Below are 14,428 nucleotides of genomic sequence, written 5' to 3' on the forward strand. Positions count from 1 at the left end.
GAATGTGTGGTTTCTGCTGCCAAACTGAACAGGTAGGGGTAAATACAGGAAAACAATTGAACATAAACTGAGAACTCCACCTGCTGTCTTCATAATAAATTACAACATATTTATACGTCATATCATATTAACCTATCAAATAAATGTAAAGAAATAAAAAAATATATACAGAATTTTAGTATATTGTCCTCACACCATATCTGCATATCTCTGTCTATTTCAATGACACCCATTAGCTGTGATGTTGTCAGCCTGCTGTGTGTCCGCCATTGGGCTCTGCCACTGGTCTTTCTGCGTCATAGACCCCTGCTAGGAAGAGGCTTAACATGAAAGCGTGAAAAAGAATATGCTAATTTATGGCATCTAACCTATAGATCTCAAAACAGATTCTCAAATAATATTGAATTTAAAAAAAATATATACATGGGATGATGGTAAACATACTGAACATTCAGGTTTTACAAACACTTTCACTGGGCTGGACCTATAAGTATTGAGCTGGTAAACTCCCTTCACCCTAATTGTAAAATATTTCTATGCAGTAACCTTGAAGTAAAGTTCACAGTATGTTATTTTGAAATGGGAGTATTTCCTTCATTATTATAATTAGTAATAACCAATATGGTTAATCCCTTTACACGCAAGAAAAAAAAAAAAAAAGCTTGCGGAAACAGGTGATCAGACGCCAAATACAAAAATACCCCCCCCCCCCCCCCCCCCCCGTCTTCCACTCCATGGTGAGCGCTCAGACGTGTTGTGAGCCACAAAGCACTTGTGATTTATTATTTTCACAAAACAGGAAAATGTTCATTATCAAATGCTGTGAGAACAGTGAAGTAATTGGGCTTTATTTCATCTAAAACACTGCTGATTGTTGCTTTCCTGGCAATCTCTCTCAACAGAGCACTTCCTGCCCAATGAATCAGCAAATGCTGCAAATGGGACTTATTGTTACTGCCGGCCAATACAATGTAACAAGCATCTTATCTCCACCAGCCTGCTTGTTACCCCTGATCTTTCCAGTCCTCCAGGCCTGCTACCAAAGAGAATGAAATAGTAACACCAGATTTACTAAATGGTGCGCTTGTCTTATCAGGAAGGAAAACAATTCAGGACTGGTGGTATTACTTCAGTGGAATTATTAGATATTCTTATAGCATGTTAAGTGAGACTAAATGCAATCATAAGTCATGGCTTGTCCGCTTGTGAACACTTTGATATTAAAAATATTCTTCATTGTAAAGATATTCTCTATTAGTAACATGCAGTCTTATACAAAAAATTGCACAAAACACTATGACCTCTTAACATGGGGCTGCAAACTACCAAGTAAGCCACTCTCAGGAGCATAGCAAACTGGTGCTGTGTACTTAGGAGCGACAACATGCACCACAGGTTAAGGCCAGGTTCACAATTATTGGCCTGATTTTTATAAGATTATATAAATTATATATCGTGATCTTATATAAAATTATATAAGATCACCAAGGCTGGAAAGGATACATTTTTATCAAGAGAAGCACTGTGGCTCAAGAGGTTGCAGTGCTAGGTCCCAGGTGCATTGAGTTTGCAGGTTCTCTCTGTGTTTGCGCGGGTTTCCTCCAAAAACATGCAGTTAGGTTAATTGGCTTTCCCCAAAAAATTGACCTTAGACTGTATTAAAGACATATGACTATGGTAGGGACATAACATTGTAACCCCCTTTGTGGGACAGGTATGATTAGAGTAATTATCAGTGAAGCTGGGTGATACAGAAAACCTGGAATGGATTTCTAAAAAGTAATTTGCAATTTGTTAGCAAATGTTTTTAATCCTCAACCAGATTAATTTCATGTTTGCTGGTTTACTCAGATTAATTGTTGAAAGTGTATCCTCTCCAGCTTTGGAGAATAAATCAGGCCCTATGAAAGGAAACAAATGTTTCTGAGTCGCTTCCAATGGCTGGCACTGGGTTTAGACACTCAGCTTTCTGCACCACTCTTATAGGACCCGTGTTGGCATGTTTGACTGCAGGCAACAGTAGACATTATTGACTTGCCCACTGCCACCATTCATAACCTATTGGGTTTCCGTGGGTAAGTGCTACATGTAATGTCGCCGCCAAGTAGTGTGAGAAAGCACACTGCAACCTTACTCCAGTCTGAACATAGCCTAACACACATGTACAAGTTGCCCTTATATTTGCAGCTATGGTGCACAGGAGGAAAAGCAACCTTACGACCAGAAGCTTCATGTTGCTTCCAGGAAAAACCAATCATGTGCACAAAGTGGTTTCCATTCTCTCCTGTGAATTTGAGCAATTGGGAGAGCAGTTGAGAATGCGGCACAATGCTGTTGCTGACTGCACGTCTTAAATGGGCTTAAATGATTCTGTAATAATACTTCTGAGTATAGGAAATGTGACCACATAGTCCCATCATGAAATGAAAAAGGAAATACAAAAAGAAAAACAAAAAACAGTGGAAACAGTTATTGTGTACCTGGAGACGGCAAAAATGTACCAACTCCAGCACCCACTCCCCAGCCCTGTTTTTTTCACACTTCTGATGTCCGTGAGTAACTTAAAAAGTTTAAAGTTCATCTAAACCCAAAGAAGAAAAGTTTAATGCAGTGCATACATAAGATGTGGTGGCTGCATTAGTTTTCTTTTTGAAACTATTTTCCTTTATTTGTACTTTGTGGTCCTGCATCAATTTCTTTTTTAGTATGACTTGGCTTATTCTGTGTTGTATCCGATGTGTGGCAGCACAGCATTGTTACCCTAGGACAGGAAGTTTTTAAGAACAAGGACCTTTCTTTATCTATTTCTTCCTATCCATAGCATAGAGGGAGGTCTTCTGTAGTTACAAAGGTAAAGCTGCCTGAGACAATACTGCAGAGTTCACAGAACAGAACTGGCTTTCTGGCAGGGTCATGAGATGTGTCAGCAGTCCCTTGGAAATGCTTGGAAGCAGAGCTGTCAGTGGAACCTGGAGAGGTGGATTTAGATGAGTTTAGCTTCCTTTACAAGGAAGTGTTTAATGCTGCAGGATAAGTTAGAGAGAAGTAGGATGGTTCGCCAGGTATTGCATTTTGCCTAAAGATGAGTCTTACCATTTCTAGATATGCAAATTTCCACTCTTTGAGTCCATTTTAAGGCCAACTTAACCCTAAAAACTTGTGATCTAAGGGGTCATTGCAGCATAAAGATTGGTGTTCAAACCATAGAGTTCTGGAATCTGATGATTCCTCATGACTAGATAAATGTCACAGAGAAGTTCATGAGATGTATATCCCTTGTCTGCAAAGCAGCTCCTCAGATCTTGTGGAAATGTTAGTGTTACGCCCCCGAGCAGGTGACACGGCAATACCCAGGGCGCAGAGTCTAAAGGTGCGTACACACTTCCAATTTTTATCGTTCCAATGGAACGACGAACGATCGATTGGGCAAAAAATCGTTCGTAAAAAAGTAACCAACGACGCCGACCAACGAGGAAAGTCGCTGGAAACGAACGACCGGACTGACGGATCGGATTGGAAGACGATCGTTGAACATCGTTCGTGTGTACGGTCGTTCGTTGATCGTCCATGTTCAGAGCATGCGTGATGAACGAACGTCCGTTCACTTTTCCTGTCGTGCACATAGTTCCTCTATCGTTCAAACGATCGTATCTATTGTGTGTACAATATCTACGAACGATCGTGTCGTTAACTCTATGTGCAGGATCGGTGCTATACGATCGTTCGTATATATCGTGCATGAACGTTCGTCGTTCGTTTTCCAACGATAATAATTGGAAGTGTGTACGTAGCTTAAGGGTTACCTGGTCTTTACCAGAACACCCCACAAGGGGTTATGGACCAGTAACCCTAGTAGCCATCTGAATACTTTGCTGTAAGGTGAACACCAGGTCCTGGCCCCAGGTCACTCCACCAGGGTTGAGTGGAGCAGATGGCTTTGGTGTAAAGACAGCCAAAGATCAGGTACTGGTAGGTTGGAATCCCTGACAGGAGCATAAGCTGCAGGCCAGGGTCAGGGGCAGGCATGATAGTGCCAGATAAGGGTAGGCAGAAGACAAGAACCAAAGTCAAGGTCAGGTATCCAAAAAAGCAATCAGGCACAGTACAGTTCAAGAAAGTTGCAGGTAGTTGTTGGCAAAAAAAAAAAAAAACTGTGATTACTGTGGAGTGTATGGAGCTTGCATGGAAATTCTGCCATAGGGTGGGGATCTGCCCATTTCACTTAAAAGGCAAACAAGAACCATCCCAACTATTGCTAAAACATTTGATTCTATCTTTCTTTGGTGTGTAGATGGTAACCAGAAGATAGTGATGACCAGATGCAACTTTTTGAAAATTGCTATTATAACTGGTTAGCTTGGTCATAGGTGAGACCACTCCTGGGAAATCGTTAATGGTAATTTTTTAGAAATTGGTAAAGGCCATACATTTCCTAACCTCTTCTCAGTCAACTGGATCCATGGATATGCCCTTTGTGGAAATTACTAATCTAAAAAACTGGAGGGTGTCCTTTTCAAAATTCAACATCTCTGGTTTTGTGCACAATCTGTAAGTATGAAGCCAGCCTAGAATTTCTTAACCCAAGTTCAGTGTTCTTCGAATGAATGGAAGAACATTGGGATGTTATCCAAAACGATGACCATGAAGACAAGCAGAAAGCCCCTGAAGATATCGTAGCAGAGGCATTACACAAACCAAACAGTATCATGAGATAGTCAAAGCGACCAAATTGGGTGCAAAAACGCTGTTTTCTAATAGACTGTTTTCGTAGACTGTGGTCCTTTTCACAAAGAATATGTGTGCCCTGGCAGGTGAGGTGGAGGAGCGACCATCTGTAAAGGTGTGGGGCTACAGACGGTAGTAGAGCAGACATGCACTAGGAAAGGCAGAAAACTGTCAGCAAGTGAAACTTTGTGTTCAGGTGCTGGAACTGAAGATAAGATAGAACCAACTGGCACAGCTGGAAGCCTTCTGTTGGGCTACACCTCCAGGTGACACAGGATTACCTGGTGATGGGCCAGTAACCCTAGTGGCCACCAAACTACTTTGCTGCAGGGAGAACACCAGGTCGCGGCCCCCAGGCTTTCCCCACCAGGGGTGGGTGGAACAGATGGCTTCGGAATATAAACAGCCAAAGATCATGTGCTGGGTATGCTGGTATCTCTGTAAGGAGCGTAAACACTAGGCCAGGATCAGGAGCAGGCTGATCAGGTGGAAGACAAGAAGCAGGGTCGAGGTCAGGCTGAAATCAGGGAGCCAACAGGCAGAGTACAGCTCAGTTAGGTCTCAAGTAACACACTGGGGATCTAATAACAAAAGTCTGGAACTAGAGAGGTTTAAATAGGACTGGTAGCCAATAGCAGGACCTGAACAGACCAGGAACTAATTTGCTGATTTACTCCAGGACATAATCTCTAATCCCCTTCAGCTGCGCACAGTGTGCTGGGCATGCTGAGATAGGCAGAGTGCATAAGTATAAAGGGATGTTGGGGATGCTGCAAACTGCTAAACAGAGGAACAGCAGGTGAACTTGTAACAGGAAAATGTCATAACTTTATGAATGTATACTCAATAAAAATATGCCACAGAGGATGACTGACTCTAAAAAAGGAACTCTAATATTAGACAAGTATGCTCTGATTGGTCAAAATGTTGAGGATACCAAAGACAAAAAGACAAAAACATTGTTCTAGCAGCATTCCTCCAGAAATGAACCGAACTTTATAGAAATTAAAGTAATTTCCTTGCTCTCCTTGTTATCAACCCCCTTTGGTAAACTCACCCCTGCAATAAATATTATACATACTTTTTTTTTCTAATTGTTTTGGCTGTTCACTTGATATATGTTCTTTTCCTGTATGCTTTTCTCTAGGTTTGCCTTGTAATGACCTGGACCACTTTTTGCAGAACTTTCCTATGAACCCAGCACTTTGATCAACGTGCTGGCCCGATTGTGGATCACATGACACATTTATTCTTGAAAAATGGTGACATCTAGTGGTGGAAGGGAACTACTGCAGAGTACAGCTCTGGATTGAAAGAAAGTATTAAAATGGAAGCGTTTTTTTTTTAAAACTATTTTTACATGTCCTGGGTTTTTCAGTATATGTTTATTAAAATTTTCACCAAATTCTTGTAAGTGAAAAATTATTCATTAAAATTATACCAGGGGATCCTGCCATACAACATCCTTTTCTTGGGACCTCCTATTATAGGTTCACTCTATCCCTGTGCACTAACTGTTGTCATGTGTTGTCACCTGTGACATGCTGTTCCTATGGAGAGTACAAGCAGCTGAGTGACAAATGTTGCTCATGCATTTTCCACCCTTGTCATCAGGAAACCCGCCCTAATAAATGATGTGCAGCAGTGGCTGCTGGAGATCAGCAGAGCTGATATGCAACAAAGTGCTCCAGCAAACAAACGCCATTTGATTACAGCTTACACATACTTAATTTTTAAAGCATTGGTCACCTAAAAAAAAAAAAAGTTGTTTCTCCTAGGCCTCTATAATTGTCTTATAGTATGAACAGTTCTTATTAGCAGTGATCTGCTATAATCACAGGGCATCTGGATCACACTACAGATGTCTCTTTAAAGAGAACCTGGCCTAAAATGTTTGTGGTTCTGATGAGTACTTCGGTTGGTCTTTACCTTCCACCTTTGTAATGGCTGCATAATGCGATTGGACTTCTGAATTGAGATTTATCTCTCCTCTACCTCAGCTTCAAGTCCCTTTTTTATCATTCTATTGCCAGATGCCAGAACATCCATGGGCAGTAAAGGCCTTGGCATTTAGACATTGAATGACATATGACTAAGCTTAGTGCAACGGGGTGGGGCTTAATTTTGACTTAGAAAGTCAAGGCCCCATGTGCATCCTTCAGCTTGGATCAATGAAAGTTATCTATAGTTTCTCCTTAAAACCATTCTATGTACACCTCATTTATAAATGATTTTCATGCCAATTCCACCTAGACTCATCCCTTTATTCATTAGAAAAAAACAACATTTTCTATTGTGTCTGCTGTTATTATTATTATTATTATTATTAATAAACAGGATTTATATAGCGCCAACATATTATGCAGCGCTGTACAATAAATAGGGTTCTATTTTGATAATTGGCTGCAAGGTGGCAGATTCCTAATTTTAATATGCATTGCAATGAGCAATGTACAGAGATTACAATGGCAAAAATACAGCCAAACTGATGGGGAGATAATTTATACATAAAGCCCTTTATGTCAAAAAAGAGAACCCTTTAAGGTTTCCCCCATGTCAATAATTTGCACACACTCTTGTGCTGGTGGCAGGCAATTTGCTAAAAGTTAAATATATTGTTCTAAATTGAGGCGAATGTGTGTTAACCTCAAACGTAAAACCATGTATTGTATGTTAGTGTAAACTCATTGAGCTTGTCTATGTGATCACAAAGTGCCAGCACAAGATTTATGTTTTTCTTAGTGCAGCAATTTCTTAAGATCTTTGCATGAAGGAATTTAAATATCATGGCATTGAAATACAATAACTTCATTTTCCAATAGATTCACTGTCACAGACCACTGTTGCTGCATCATGAGCTTGTATCATGTGCTAGAAACAAAGGGACTCCTATGACTTTATTGCTATTTGGTTTAATTCTATATACATTTTAGTTGTAGGTTATAAATCAAGCAATATTGGCAAAGACTGCCAACAGTTATCTGATTAGCACCAGATCATTGCATGTACACAATCCAGTACACAGTTTAAGTGACCACAACGTTTCATTATCTTTATCTTTGTATGTAATCAGTGAAATACATTATCACATGTCCTGCCACCCAACACAACTCAGGATATTGCAGTTCTTTGTGCTCCTACGCCCTCATGTGGTCATTATTATACATGACTGCTAAAAAGAATTCAATACAGTATATATCATCAGCCTAAAATAGTTAAAAATACATTTTTTTAACTTTAATTTAAAGTTTAGTAGCTACTAGCCCTGCAATGGAAGAAAATATTTGTAAAACACAATCACTATTCAGCAGTGCTAAGAATAGATCACAACCTGCATAGCCAAGGAGATTAAAAAAAAACTTTGAACATACTGTGAATGATTTACTAATGGAGTAAAGCATATTTACATTGCTAGGTGAATTTTTCTTTATCTAAGATGAATTATTCTGCAAAGAGTACCCAAATAGGTGCAAGAAATAAACAGGATTTTTGCTTTTACATGAATAAATAAATATAGCAAAACTTTTCCTGCCGAATCTTCCCTTTCTAAAGGAAACTTTCACTTAGTTCAGTGAATAATATTAAATAGGATTTATATAGCGCCAACATATTACAGAATAGGGGTTACAAATGACAGACAGATACAGACAGTGACACAGGAGGAGTAGAGGACCCTGGCCCGAAGAGCTTACAATCTAGAAGTGAATGAGGTAAAGATGCTATCCAATCATGTGCAAGGAATTATCCATTTTTTTGTTCATTTTCCTAATAAATTATTATTACTATTATTATTATTAAACAGGATTTATATGGCGCCAATATATTATGCAGCACTGTACATGAACTGGGGTTGCAAATGACAGACGAATACAGACAGTGACACAGGAGGAGGAGGAGAGGACCCTGCCCTGAAATCTCTGCATGTTTATCACACCTGGTTGAGTTCTGTATAGCCTTGAAGCATTCAATATAATTGACCTTTCGAAACATTACTGTTGCCTTAAAGAGCCGTTCTATTTGTTTCCCTTACACATATTAGTTAAATACCTGGGGTGACAACTCATTACTATCTGATATCAAAGTCTTAGTGATCCTATCTTATAATTATCACCAAAATCTTCAGATACCTCAATAAACCAGAATGCAGTCTGCTTTAGCCCCACAGGTCTTCAAACAATATGTGTCAGTCCTATATTTCAGATATAAAGCCAACTAGCATATAGTAGATCTAATAAAACAATTGGTGAGTTTCATTACTTAATTCTTTAAAGAGATCCCCCTTCTGTGATTGTCTGTCAACCGCAAATTCCAGGGTGGAAGAAGTAGCCGTGCTATGTGTGGAAGACTGCTGGCAAAGTTGTAATATTGGGATGGTGGGGCCCTTTACAAACACACAGCCTGTCCTGAATAGGCAAAGTTTCTTTTTATCTTCCCATAATCCATTACCCAGCAGCTTTCTGGCTAACAAGAAGAATACCAGGACTGTGAGCTGGTTAGATAGTCCTAGACGCTGCCATTATTCTCTGGTTATATAGTATAGTAAGGGTGAGTGAGTTACAGGAGACATAGATCAGAAATCTCAGCAGGAAAATAGTTCATACAGCTGTGTTCAGAATATAAAGCTTGAAATCCTTATAATAGCTTTCATTTCCATACACACAAATTGGGAGCACTGACCATTCTATTCCAAATCAAAACCTGAAGAAAAATGTATCAAATTTGTGTTATTCCTTTACAGAAAGTGAAGAAATAGGAATATTAGAAATTATGTTCAAAAACTAAACAATGTCTGTATTCTTCTTTATAAATTCAAATGTTTCAAGATTTTGCTGTTTGATGACAGGGCTACATTCCACAATTCTTCTGCATTTCTTGGTTTTGCCTCAAAAACTGCATTTTTGATGTCACCCCACAAGTTTTATATGGGTTTAACCCCCTAACCGCTAAGCCCGTAATTTCTCGCACTAAATATTTTTGCTCTTTTGGTTAACCCCGTATTTTTTCGCCCACTAAAATCCCCACTTACCTGGTCCCGCTGTGCTAATCCAGCGTCGGTTCCGTGTTCAAGCGTCGGGTCCATGTTCCAGTGTCGTCCTCCAGCGTCGGGTGTCCCTCTCCTTAAAAGAAAAAGCCGGCCGGCTTAGAGGAGAAAGCCAGCTGGCTTTCTTTTCTAAGCCAGCCGGCTTCCTCTCCCTCCTCTCCCTGTCCCTATCCCTGTCCCTGTCACTGTCTTCTCCCTCCGCTCCTCCGGACACGTCTGTCCTCTTCTGTGTTCAGCCGGCGAGTGCAGAGATGATCACCGGGGTTTCCCAGTGACGTCGCTGCGTGCGTCGGCGCGGGAGGGAGGCGGGGCGGCAAATTCAAAATTTTGCATTGAGTTCCTTTGTATTGAACTCAATACAAAAAAGCTGTATTGAGTTCAATACAAAGAAATCCTTATATAATATATATATAATTGTATTATATATATATTATATAAGCTACTGTACATTACATTTTACACTTTTTTTTTTTAACTTTTTTTAGTTTTTTTTAAAGATTTTTTTTTTTATGTTTTATAAAAAAAAAATTTAATTATTAAATTTATAAAATTTTGGACATATTTTGGTGAGTTATGCGGTAATTCGGTGAATTAGAGCCTACAATCCAAAATAAATTTCCATGCAAAAAATGTAACACTTTTTGCATGGAAGTTTGGAAAGAATTAGAATACCCGGCATTTGCGTACGCGTCCCTCGGCGATTCCTGATGATGCGCGTGCGTGCGCCCGTCGATGAGGGTCGTAGCGGAAAATTCAAATTTTTTGTATTGGATTTAATACAAAGTCCTGTATCCAATCCAATACAAAATAATAGAAAATATATTTATGTGGTTTTGTCTATAGGTATGTGACGGACACTAGGGAGGTGTTTTAGAAAAATATATTACTATACATTATACCGAATTATCGCATTTTCAGTATTTTTCATTTATTTATGTGTTCTTGTTTAAGCTGAATTTTGTGTTTTTCCTTTAATTTTATTAAAAGTTTTTTTTTTTTTTTTTTTACATGATTGTGTGTTTCAAACATTTTTTATATTCATGATATCTACTAGAACCCTATTCGGACATATTTCTGTAAGTTACAGGTCTACAATTTAAAAAAAAAAATTTCATGAAAACCTGTGACACTTTTGGAACAGAAATCTAGAAATCAGTGTAACGCTCAGGTGGTTAATATCCAGGGATTGGGGGCTACTCCATAACGTTAATCTTATTGGTCCGGAACCAAGACATTGCACGCTTACTTGTGTGTTTGGACCTGATTTAATAAAGCTTGCCAAGGCTGGAGATAATACACTTTTATCAGTGAAGCTTGGGGATCCAGCAAATCTGGAATGGACTTCTTCAAAGTCATTTGCTAGCAAATATTTGAATCCTGGACCAGACCCATTCCAGGTTTACTATGTCACCCAGCTTCACTGATGAAAGTGTATCTTCTCCAGCCTTGGAGAGCTGTAATAAATTAGGCACATTGTCTTGTTGAAACAATGAAGCCCAATTTTAAGGGTTTTTCCTCTTCAGTGTAAGGCAATATGACCATTTCAAGTATTTTGATGTATTCAAACTGTGGGCAGAAAAAGAGTGTAAATGTGCCTCTGCATGAGGGTCTCCCACAGGGGTACCAAGCCAGGTGGCTCCATGTCAATTGTTGGTTATGTCCCATTGTTGATTATGTCCACCGCTGTATCTATTTCAGCTAGGCTTTGCTTCCCTGAACTTACAGATCTATATATTGCACAATATGCTTGGATGCAACCATGCCTTGCACATTAATTGTTAACCAGTCATATGTGCTGGAAGTTGGTTATAATTTGCTACAAAATGCAAAATAATATTAATTGCTTTTACAATGTAAAGATGCCATTTACTACTGGACGAATCCTCGTGCTTTATAAGATACAAAATTAGTTTGACGTATATATACCAAGTTGTCTGGAATTAGCCATAATTACATGAAATCTCATTCTTCACTTCCCCTGGAGGCATAAACATCTTTAGGGCAAAATGAGAATAATGCGGTTATATCTAGTATTTAATCCAATAATACACAATTGCCTGCACTAAAACAATTATACTCAATGTACTTAGTGCATGTTCTTTACCATTTCAAGGTAACAGAAGAATTAATGTGTTCGCTAAAATTCAGGGAATTGACTGAGGAACATTGCTCCCTATCCTGATATTAGAATATACATGGCTGTGTAAAAGGGATGTCCAGATTGATGCAAATAGGTGCAATAGGTGATGCAATAGGTTGCACAGGCAAATTGTATTTGTGATTTTTTATTACTAAAAGCCTCAGAAATAGTGAGCAGTAACCTGAAAGGAAATGTGTACTGAAACAAGCATGCAGTCAATTATGGCAGAAAGAAGACACAACATGTGATTTGTATATTTGTTGAATGTCAGTCAATATAGTGCCCTAAAACATTACACTGACAATCTTTAAATCTTTGTATCTTTAAATTTATTTATAAAATACAAGCAATAAACTTGTACCCATGTACTAAAATGTGATTAATGTAGTTTGGGGCAAGGGTTTTAATAGTGGTGAGGTTGCAGTTCATTTACCGATTCCTCAAGCTGCCTCTTGGGAGAGTGTGCCTGTGGCAGCTCCATTTGGACTGAATGGGGGCTCCAGTGAACAGTACCAGTATCCTTTAAGAACCAGTGCTGCAGTGTAAAGCAGTGTTGGAGAAGCTGGCAAAATGCCAGCAATGGGGAGCCACGTGGGATTGCTGGATCCCAAGGTTGGTGTAAGTTTTTATCTAAGAATTCACAACTGCCTGCAAAAAAATAAAATTTAAATGTTTTATTTTTAGTCTAACAAAACCAGAAAATCTGTGCAGAGTAGCATACACTCCCTTTGAATGCTCCTAATTCATGTCTGTAATTCAATAACACATAACTGATTGTATAAAAAACTGCTAAATATATTGCATGTGTTTCTTGAAATGAAGCATCTCATTGTAGATTAAGGGAAGAGACAATCTGACCTGTAAAATTCCTAGAGAAATGGGACAAGTCTTGTCTTATGATTACCAAGGAGGAGAATTGGAAGAAAGTGACAGATCAGGGAAAGACCAGAATGGAGACACGTGGAGCACATATTATATAGAGGAGCTCTTATTAGGTTTTTTTTATTTATTTTTTTTCACATCTAGAACTCCTGGAGATTCATGTTCTGCCCAATAAATATAAAATCCATATAATTGGATAGCTTCAGATCTTCATCCCATTCACTAAGCTGATTTAGATATTCCCTGCAGAGTGATAATTCACTTTGCTAAGTGAATAGCTGGTCTCCAGGCTTCCCCCTCCGTGCCCTGTAGTTTTTTGGCAGGTGGTCTGTAGTTGGAGGGTCTGCTGAGTCCTAAGATAATTTGTGGGTTTGCAAATTCATTTGGAGAAGACAATATAAATTTATAAGCGTTGTGGTTATAGATAAATGTATTAATATGAAAGCTTCTTTGTGCCTGTAATGCAGCTATAAGACTTTTTCTTTGTGATATCATATAGCAGTCTTGGCTTTGTAGAGGTAGGTCACATGTTCGAATATGGGCCAGGGCGCTATCTGCAAGGAGTTTGTGTGTTCTCCCTATGTTTTGTATTTCTTCCCATATCCCTAAAAACATGCAGTTAGGGAAATTTATGCTCATTTGAAGGAGCACTCAAAACCCAACTTTTCAAACTTGCCTAACCATCTTCTTCTGTCTCCTAAACTCTCACTACTTCCCCCCATTACATCTCCCCTCCTATTGTGTGATACTTCCCCCACCTCCTAGATTGTAAGCTCTTCGGGAACAGGGTCCTCTCCTCCTCCTGTGTCACTATCTGTATCTGTCTGTCATTTGCAACCCCTATTTATTGTACAGTGCTGTGTAATATGTTGGCTCTATATAAATCCTGGTAATTAATCCTGATAATTATTATTATTACTAATAATAATAATAACATTATTAATTGGCTTCCCCACAAAATTGTCTGTATTAAGGACATATAATTGGGGTAGGGACATAGGATTGTGAGCCCCTGTTAGGGGCAGTTAGTGATATCACAATGGACTATTTAAATACAAGAAAATAATAATAATAATACTAACAGACACAAGAGACATCTATCTTTTAATAAAAAAGAAACTTCTCTTCCAGTAAAACAACCCCCCCCCCCAGATTAAAAATGATCATGTAGGTCTAGTGGGGATATAAAGAGCAGGAGGAGATGCCATTCAAATATGTTTGCATATTCTTTAATATAATTATAATAATAGGAGTGAATGGAGAAGATTAAATTGACTGGTCAATATGTGGGCCCTAATATTGTAATTGAAGTCAATGGAAGCATTTTGCATATGTTCATTCTTCTTTCTTTCCCAGTGTCTCTCTGAATATAGCCTTATCAACTGAACTTCAGGTATAAATAGTTTTTGTTGTAGTTCTCTTAAGTATTAATGTGTAATATTTAAATAAAAGATCACTGTGATAAAATGGGGTTGCTATATACTTTTAGTTACACCTCCCCTAAACCGCAGTATTACCCTAGTATGTGACAACAAGAGGTATGACCACTGTTGATGGAATGAGTTGTGTTGAGTTGCACTTGTGTTTCGCTATCTGCAGGCTTGTTTCCTCTGTTTGTTACAATAAACTCCTATTCAGCA

The sequence above is a fragment of the Pyxicephalus adspersus genome, chromosome 10 (assembly GCF_032062135.1).
Source record: "Pyxicephalus adspersus chromosome 10, UCB_Pads_2.0, whole genome shotgun sequence".
Lineage (NCBI taxonomy): Eukaryota > Metazoa > Chordata > Amphibia > Anura > Pyxicephalidae > Pyxicephalus > Pyxicephalus adspersus.